This window comes from Dromiciops gliroides, chromosome 1 (assembly GCF_019393635.1).
Source record: "Dromiciops gliroides isolate mDroGli1 chromosome 1, mDroGli1.pri, whole genome shotgun sequence".
NCBI classification, from domain to species: Eukaryota; Metazoa; Chordata; class Mammalia; order Microbiotheria; family Microbiotheriidae; genus Dromiciops; species Dromiciops gliroides.
The window spans coordinates 346,067,561-346,077,737 of record NC_057861.1 but is presented as its reverse complement, the minus strand read 5'-3'; positions in this window follow the sequence as shown (position 1 = coordinate 346,077,737).

The following is a 10,177-nucleotide window of genomic DNA, read 5'->3' as shown; positions in this document are numbered from 1 at the left end:
TACACTAAAATCTCTTGCCCCTTGTCCTGATGCAGTTTATGTTTTGTCAAACCCCAGCTATAGGTTAACCTTTGCTATCTTCCAGCTTCTACTTCTCTGGTGATAACCAACACCAATCCTAATTCTACTTTTAGACAGCCTTAAATAGACTGAGGAAATAGTGAATACCTGCTTCCCCGACAGCCTAGGGCACAAAGTAGATTCTCCTTTCACTTTGAGTCACATTATTCTCAGTGCTTAGAAGCATATTTCCCTCATACTTTAGGTCACCTTAAATTTTGATTCTACTGAGATAAAAGTGTTTTATCATTTGCAGCCATATAGAATAATTGTTGCTATTACAAAGGTCAGTATTTATAACAGGGAACATCTTGGAACCACGGAGTGTTGTAAGTTGGTCCAGATGTGATCCATTCTGACTCCTTATTCAAGTCAATTCTAGGTCCAGCTCATTGTCCATTTGCAGCTCCCATCCACAGCCTTTGTTATGATGGTCTAACCCAATTGATTGCCCATCCGGTGATACATCATAATTTAGACAACATGTGTTCTTCACTTACTTTTTTTTCTGTTGTGTATGTCTAGACTCACTTTCTCATAGGCTTAATGAGTATTTGATGATTGGATTAAAATGACCCAGGCATTTTATCACCCCCACCTCCCACTTTAGGGTTATCTTCTATTACTTTTTAAAAGGCCAAATAATAAACCATTCTTCATTTACTGGACTTGTAGAATACAAAGTAAAAGTTACTACTAAACAACCCTATATTTAAAATGTAACTGTCTTGGGGGACAGCTAGGTGGCGCAGTGGATAAAGAACTGGCCTTGGAGTCAAGAGGACCTGAGTTCTAAACCTAGCCTCAGACCCTTGACACTTAACTAGCTGTGTGACCCTGGGCAAGTCACTTAACCCCCATTGCTCTGGGAAAAAAAAATGTAACTGTCTTTTCAGACAGGATCAGTTTGAGTGAACAGAACTGTATCTTAGTTTTTACCAAATGACATATAACACAAAAAGTCTCCAGCCAAAATGGGTTGTGGGCCAAAGTTAATTTGTATCATTGTTTGGAACTGAAAACACATTTTCCCATAGAAACAACATAATATCATTATGGATAGGCTCTTAAGCCAATCCACAAAAGCCTATGTGTGCCTCATAATATCTGCAACACCTGGAGCATTCAAACATATCCCAAATCTATTAAGGTAGAGTTTCAGCCAGTTGTCATCCAATAGATGCTGCCTGGGCTGTTTTACAAAAGATACATCATATTCACCTATGTCAGAAAGCTGATCCCTAGCCAATGTAAAAGCACCAAATATTGTCATAGCACACAGATGCCCAAAGGGAAAGAGAACATAAACAAAACACACAACTTTCCTGGCCACTTTTCCAGGGATCAGTGTATTAGAGGAGACATACAGAAATGTTCACATCAGGTAAGTCTCACTGTGATTCTTTTTTTTTTTTTTTTGTGGGGCAATGGGAGTTAAGTGACTTGCCCAGGGTCACACAGCTAGTAAGTGTCAAGTGTCTTGAGGCCAGATTTGAACTCAGGTACTCCTGAATCCAGGGCCGGGACTTTATCCACTGTGCCACCTAGCTGTCCCCTCACTGTGATTCTAATCAGGTTAACCACATGCTTCCCATACACTGGAGAATTTCTGAGATCTATAATACTCTTCCCCAGCAAGTGGATCTACAAAAAGGGTCCACAATTCCATTCAACCTAATCTGTATCAACATTGGTTACTCTTCTTTTTCTTCTTTAAATCTTCCCTACATCTGCCGTCCCTGCACACCCATACAAGACATAATCCATCTATCATTCACCAAGTTGCAAGCTTTACCAAATGTATTGAGCTGTTGAATCTAATGCCCATTGGTTGTGCCCTACTAAAAACTGACTTGGATGGAAGCATAGAAGGATAGGATATATGGAGTCAGAGAATCAGGTTCAAATACTACTTATGCCCCTTACTATGTAACCCTAAGTAAATCACTTTCTCCATCAGAAATTCAGTACCCTCATGTATCAAGAGAGGAGATTAGACAATATGACTGCTGAGTTCTCTTCCAGCTGAGATCTCATCTATAGTCTTAGTGTCCTATGAGGTGACCTTTGAAGACCCTTCAAGTTCTAAATCTATGAACCTTCAGATATGATTTAGGAAACATTGACAGCAATTCAGGAATATCAAGATAAGTACCATAAAATTGGAGAATGACAAATCATCCAATTTTCAATAAAATCATGCTTATCAGAAATGTAAATGACACAAAACTGGGAAGCCTTGCTGATATCTTGGATAACAGAATCAGGATTCAGAGCAATCTCTATGCGATGAAGCGCAATATTTTGCTTATTGGCACTACTATGTATCTGAATCCAAAAGTATTTTTCCTGACCCTCTTCCTAGTCATTGAGTATTTGGAACTTGTACCAACTGTGATCATTAAATAAATAAAACTAATTTCATTTGAATTTTGATTACTATAATTAACCATGTCCTGTGATAATCCATGTTTTGTATTTAGAATTAGCAATCACCTTTGACTTTTCAAGACAATAGTACAATGTTAGAATGCCTTTAGAAGTGGGTAAAGAGGGGCAGCTAGGTGGCACAGTGGATAAAGTGCTGGACCTGGATTCAGGAGGACCTGAGTTCAAATCCAGCCTCAGACACAACACTTACTAGCTGTGTGACCCTTGGCAAGTCACTTAACCTGCATTGCCCCGCAAAAGGAGGAGGGGGAGGAGGAAGAGGAGGAGGAGGAGGAGAAGGAGGAGGAGAAGGAGAAGGAGAAGGAGGAGAAGAAGAAGAAGAAGAAGAAGAAGAAGAAGAAGAAGAAGAAGAAGAAGAAGAAGAAGAAGAAGAAGAAGAAGAAGAAGAAGAAGAAGAAGAAGAAGAAGGCAAAGCAGTAGAATATGGATCAGAGCGAATCCTAGACTAGTGATTCAGGAATTCAGGAAAAATGGTAGTATTTAGTTGACTGAATAGGTTATGGACCAGAAGACCAAACATAGGTGTGGCTAGAGGATATGCATGGTCATTGTTTAGTTACCCTCTGCCACAAAAAGTACAAAAAACATTCTCAATCACACAAAAATGCCCAGTAAAATAGATTGTTGAAAGAGATGGATAGGAAGTAAATATATTTGTTCATGTCAGGAAATTGAAAATATTTATAATCATGCAATTTGTACAAAATGATTTATTAACTCATATTTCTTCTCATTATGTTGTCAATGAGCCTTAAGACTCCATGACAAGCATGCCCTCATGATAATGTTTGTGGTCTTTCCACTTGTCTCTGTTTCTTTAGGGTAGGTTATTATTGAATTACTTTGTGATACACCATTGAGATACACAAACAACCATGTGATCTGGGGAGCTCCTCACCTGTATCATTAGGATACTGTTTGTCTCTTCCATTTGTGTGAGTTGGTTGTAACTTCCTGGAAGCTGGTCTCTTTGGGTTATGCTCCAGAGCCATATCATGTCTCCATATTGCTGAAAGATTGCAAGGAAAAGCTATCACTGATACAACCTAGCACCAGACCAGGTAAAGTTGACTTTTTTCTGAGAAGAGCTATCAGGTACTTCTCCCCACCCCCATCATTAGTCCTTATATAGATATCCAGGAAAAAACATGAGAGTCTTCATGTTATCTCCATTTTATACATGAGGAAATAGGATCTAAGAGGTTCCGTGACTGGTCTTACAAGTGTCAGATCTCAAATTTATACATAGATCTTTGACTCTAGCTCCCTTGCTCTTTCCATTATGACTCATTGCCTTTTACCCATGACCACAATATTCTTAATGCAACTTGTGCCTGTGATTTTTTGAATTCTTGTCATTTTTTCTTGGGTCCATGGCCAGGATGAAGATGATTCCATATTAATGAGTGGTAATAAAGTTTCTGATGGAACTAGGTTTTAAATGATTGTCATCTCACCTTCATGTGGTATCTAGAACCACTCATGATCACAATAAGCAAGGATAGAGACAATAAGATATGTATACTGGCATCCAGGATTGACTATTTCTCTTTTCTGTCTGCTGCTTGGGCACAAGGGAACAAGGAGCTGTTATGACTTGCATAAATCTGTAGGAGTTCCATGAGTCACACAGGCTGTGGTCAGTGGTTCAAGTGAATGGAACTGTGGAAATCACTAAAGACAGAGGTCAAACTGTGTTGATTGAGCCAGATCTGGATAGCAACAGATTGACAGAAGTGACAAAGATTCTACTATTCCAGGAAAGTAATGATAACCCTTTCTACAGTTGTTTTCATGCCTAAAATCCAGATTCAGTGTCAGTCCTAGAAGCACTGGAGCAATTGTCAAAACAAGGTCTATGGATTTTCAGATTGCATCTTTTAGGACTTTCCCATCCATTATTTTTTATCTTTGATTTTCTGCACTTTTCCCCATTCCCTCACTCCAAACTTGTTTTTCTTCTCCCTCTTCTTAAATATGTACTATGCCTGCCATATTTTAAGTATTTCTTCATTCTAAATCAATTGTTTTTGACCTGGATCTATGGACCTCTTGCCCCAATGGTCAGGTACATTTCAAAAGGTCTATGAACTTGGATGATAAAAAAAATCCATCTTTGTTTTATTCAAATTGGTTTCCTTTGAGATGCTCTGTATTTTATGTATATAAAAATGTGATTGTGAGAAGGGAATTCATAGGTTCCAATAGACTGCCAAAGGGATCTATGATACAAAAAAAAAAAAAAAGATTAAGAAACCTTGGACTAGATTTCTGGACAAGAAATAGATCTTGGTTGGTTACATATCAGGTCCTGATCAAAGCCCACTAAAACCTTTTTCATCCTTCAAAGCCCCTCCTTGTGTAGGCAGGTGCCTTTGGGGACTGGTAATGATGAGGCTCCAAATGGTAATAGCTGAATTTCTACTCTAAAATTGATGACATTCGGAATGTTAAGAAAGTAAAGGCTAACTCTTTGTCTAATGTGGTCAATGGTGACTACTTGACCAAACAAAATGGATTTTGCATTATTGTCAGATTTACATATTTCCTAGAATTATGTTTACACATGCATTACTAAATACAAATAAAAATATTTTATGCATAAAATAGATATCCCTGGATACTCTCTCCAGTACTGGGTACATTTTCTCTCAGACCATATGTCATCTGGACCAAAAGAAGGAACAGTCATGCTTCTTACTTCTTCTCACTGTGACTTCCATACCTTCTCCCTAACAGTGTCTCTCAGCATCTCTTCTCTTTTGAGGGTCATGTTATCTACCAGCACCCAGGTCATTCTCTCTACTCTCTCAAGGAATTCATTATGTGACCAACCATCTTTCTCTTCACCTCAAACCCTACCCTTCTGCTGAGGGAGTTCAATTTCCATTTTAGAGAAATAAAAGGGAACTGACAGAGGGGGATGCTAGAGGGAATGTAGAAAATAAGTATATTGATGCTTTGTTGATGGAGTTGTTATTTGGTCCATCATTCTGGTTAACAATTTGGAACTATCCCCAAAGTGCTATAAAACTGTAATACACTTTCACTCAGTATTACCGGTATTAGGTCTGTATCCTAACGAGAACAAATGGGGACAACTAGGTGGTGTGGTGGATAAAGCACTGGCCCTGGATTCAGGAGGCTCTGAGTTCAAATCTGGCCTCAGAAACTTGACACTAGCTGTGTGATCCTGCCCTGCCAAAAAAAAAAAGAACAAAAAAAAAAAAAGGAAAATGTTCCATATGTTCAAAAATACAGCCCCTCTTTTGTGGTGGCAAAGAATTAGAAAATTAAGACAATATCTATCAATTGGGGAATGGCTGAACAAATTATGGTATATGATTGTGATGGAATACTACTGTACTCTAAGAAATGACAAGGGGGTGGTTTCAGAAAAGAATTGGGAAGATTTACATGAACTTATTCAGAGTGAAGTAAGCAGAATCAGAAGAACATTATACATAGTAACAGCAATATTGTAATAATCAATTTAAAGACTTGGATACTCTGATCAATACAATGATCCAAGTCAGTTAAAAAGGACTCATAATGAAAGATGCTATCCACTTCCAGAAAGAGAACTGATGAACTTGGAGCACAGATTGAAGCATATTATTTGATCATTTAAAAAATTATTTTTAACATATCTAATCTAGAAATGTGTTTCACATGAAAAAGAAATCTCCATGTTAGTACCCCCCTCAATGACCCTTGATTCCCAATTCATCATCCTCTTCAGATCCCTAGCTCTGTGCCTTCCTTCTGCCTCAGCCACACAGTCTTAACTTTGACCTACTTCCACAATCTATCACTCTGGAATTCTACTGTCTGACCTTAGCCTCTTGTCATTTTCTCTCCCCCTATGGTTCAGCTCTTTTATTCTCATTCCTCACCACAACATTGTCATTCCATCCATGCCCAGTTTCCAAGTCTCATCCCAACCCCAGCCTGACTTTTCTCCTTTCAAAATCTTGATCATTGGGGGCAGCTAAGTGGCACAGTGGATAAAGCACCTGCCCTGGATTCAGGAGCACCTGAGTTCAAATCCGGCCTCAGACACTTATTAGCTGTGTGACCCTGGGCAAGTCACTTAACCCCCATTGCCCCGCAAAAAACAAACAAACAAACAAAAAACAAAAAAATCTTGATCATTTAGTTGACCATTTCAACTAGACACTATTTTCCATCCTTGTCCCCTTGTCTGCTTCATCCCAGATTATTTACCTTCTTCCACTCCTGCTCTTGTGGTGCAGAAAGTATTAGAAGATATCACCTAAACATGTTTACCCACTATAAATTTTTATTCTAATCTCTAAATTTGGAGATTATCTAAATATATAAAATATCAAAAAGTATTAAAAATCTTTTGTATCTATATCCCTAGTATCAACTAAGAGAATATCTATCACATAGCAAATAATTAATAAATATTTATTAATTAATTATGTAAATAATAATCAATCTTTTAAATCTATGGGGAAATTTTTCAACACTTATGGGCTTAATTTCTGAATCCTAGTATATCAGTTTCTTAAGCATCCCCTTTATGCCACATGCTGCATTAACTTCTAGCCAAAGTGGCAAATATCTTCTAGTGACATTTGGATCCTTAGCCTCCTTGACTGTCTTCTGATGGCTCCCTGAGGTACTATGCTGTGCCAGCTAAAGCCGACCTGATTTCAGCCTCATTGCTGATAAATGCCACATGGCATTCCATGCTGAGTTAAGGGATTGGGGAGGGGGAGTGGAGAACAGAACCATGCCCTGTGAAATTATCAACTGGTGCCTTACTAATATACATTAATTAATAAAGTGTAAACATGCCAGGCTCAGAAACCGTGCCAAGCTTGTTCCATTGACCTTCTTCTGGGGTTTGGCAATTACTTTGAATAAACAGAGTCCCTTTCTTTCAGCAGTTGCTGCCTTCTTAGTGGTGTGTATAGGGAAGATATGAATCCAGATCAATACATGAAAGAATGCTAAGTCCATTCTCATCCCAGGCATCCAGGGCAGAGGCAGCCAGCCTTTTAGTTCACGTCGTTGTTTATTGTCCCCTTTCCTTTTCATTTTTGGTTTACTGTAGGCCGTCAGGGAGAAGCTTCCAAGTATAACATGCTTGGTGTGAAACTGAATCAATAACCAGATTAGAACTGTTGAAATGGCAACAGCAAATCTGATGAGCCAGGTTTTTTTTTTTTTTCCCTTTACCTTGACCTTGCTCTGGGTATAGGCCTTGAATGTATTTGGAAAGGTCCTTATTATTCCTTCACCTGCACAAGGTGGACTTCCTAACCCAGATAATCGTCAGGTTAATTAACCTTTAGGTGAAAATGCAGAGATCCCTGTGACCCTCACTTCCTTCTTCCTCATTAACTTCAGCCAGATAAGCAGCAAGAAGCTGCAATAAATGCATTAATTAGGAAAATGATTAAATGCCAGCCGCCTTTATTAGCTTGGCAGTTAATCTTCATCTCTGCAAGAGCCCAGAAAAAGTCACCTACCTCAGGGGGGAGTCAATGCAGGGGAAAAGTAACCAGCAGGAGGCCCAGGCAACTGCTCCAGAGGAGAAAGGAAAGCTGAGCCTTTCCACTAAGCAATTATGAGACGAGCAGATGCTCCTCCAAAGCTGTTGTTCAGGTGAATGGAGGAGAAGATAGTGGACTATCTTATTAACCTTGTGTTTACCTGAACTATTCCAAAGACTATCAGAGATCATGGACTAGAGCTGGAAGGGACCTCAGAAGTGGTCCAGTTCAAACCCCTCAGGCCAGCAGTGAAGAAAATGAGACCCAGGGAGGATTAATAATTTGTTTAAGGTCACACAGGTGATAAGTGGCAAGGGCAGGATTTGAACCCAAGGCCTTAGACTCCATCTTACCATGCTGCCCGTGGTTTGCTTTCCAGCTCTAATAAGAGCTTTCTGTGATGTCAGTGAATGCCACTGTACATCCATCTTCCTTCCCAGAGGGGGATGAAAATTAGTGATATTCACGTGCTTCAGGATACTTGGCCGAAAAGTATTCTGAATGACTAAAATGGAATATAATAGAAATATTTTGGGTCATGTGCTGGTTTTAGACAAATTGACCAGGCTAAAAAAGAAATTGATACCTACAGAGTGACATTCTTTCATTGTTACCTCCTAAGGCTAAATAGTTATGGCCTTGCTGAGGCTGACACATCTATCCAACAGGCTCCAGCTGGATTTCATCAGCTATGTTACTGCTTTGGATATCATTGACCACAATATCTATCCAAATGTACTAAGCCATTAAAATCTGATCTCTCTGGGAAAACAAACAAACAAACAAAGGCATACATATTTCACATAAAATTACTATCCATCTCTTATCTCTGTATATAAAATGTATTGCTATGTAAATATTTATGTACATAGGTATGTGTGATTTTAGATATAGACTATATCACATATAGGGTTTATGTATGTAACATTTATAAAATATATAACAATTTATTTGACTTCAGAAAACTCTCTAGAACCATACATCTGAGAATATTCTATAGTCTAACATGGTAGTTAGATCACCAAAATCTGTTTCTAGCCATGTAACTCTGAATAAGTCTTGTCACCTCTTTTGGCCTCAATTTCCTTAGAGCTTTTTCGGTATTTGTATCTGTCTCTCATCTTCAATCTTACCCAATTTACTTCTTCTCTACTACCTAAAAAATGTTCTGGTCTCCCGTGATCTTTAAAACAAATAACACTTTCCTTTGATCCTGTTATCTCTCCATATTATCTTCCTATTTATTAATACTCATGTCGAAGGCACTGTGTTAGCCACTGAGGATATGAAGACAAAAAAGACTTGTTTTCTTTGCAGAGGGAGGGAGGGCAGGGTTGACTGAGGGCTACAACATAGATGTGGGTTAAAAAGTGCAAAGTAAATTGAAGACGGAAGAAAGGAGAGAGATGGAGAGAGAGATGTGGGGGAGAAAGAGAAAGAGAGGTAGAGAGAGGGGGAAAGAGGTAATGGAAGGGAAAGATGGAGAGAGAAAAGGAAAGAGGGAGGGAGGGAAGGGAGAGAGAAAGAGACAGAGACAGAAAGAAGAGAGAAGAGAGTATGGAGGGGGGAGGTGATCACTGAAGAAACAGGAAAGGATTCATAATGGAGGTGGCACCTATTTGTTTTTTGTTGTTGGTCCTTTGTTCTCAATGAGGAACATGACATCAGGGTGATGTCATGACTAGCACTGAGTGGATTTAAGTGAGGGAAGACTGTGCAAGGTCACCAACCTCACTCTCTCCTCCAGAGACATCTGGGTTCAGTGACAAGATATAGATCAGGATGACCCTGGATGTTTAAGGCAATTGGGGTTAAGTGACTTGCCCAGGGTCACACAGCTAGTAAGTGTCTGAAGTGAGATCTGAACTGAATTTGGAAGGAAAACAAGGATCCTGTGATGTGGAGATGAGGAAGGAAGACATTCAAGACATGAGAGGAAGCTTATGTGAATAAGCTGTAGCAGGACATAGAACATCAAACACAGTGAACAGTTAGTGATCCAGTTTGTCTGGAAAGTAGCACTTATGGAGGGGAAAGGTAAGTTCCAGATTCCCAGCCTTATTTCAAATTATTATTGTTCAGACACTCTATAGTCTAGTAAAATTGGCTTATGGGAGTGTTCTGTGTACTTGTATAGG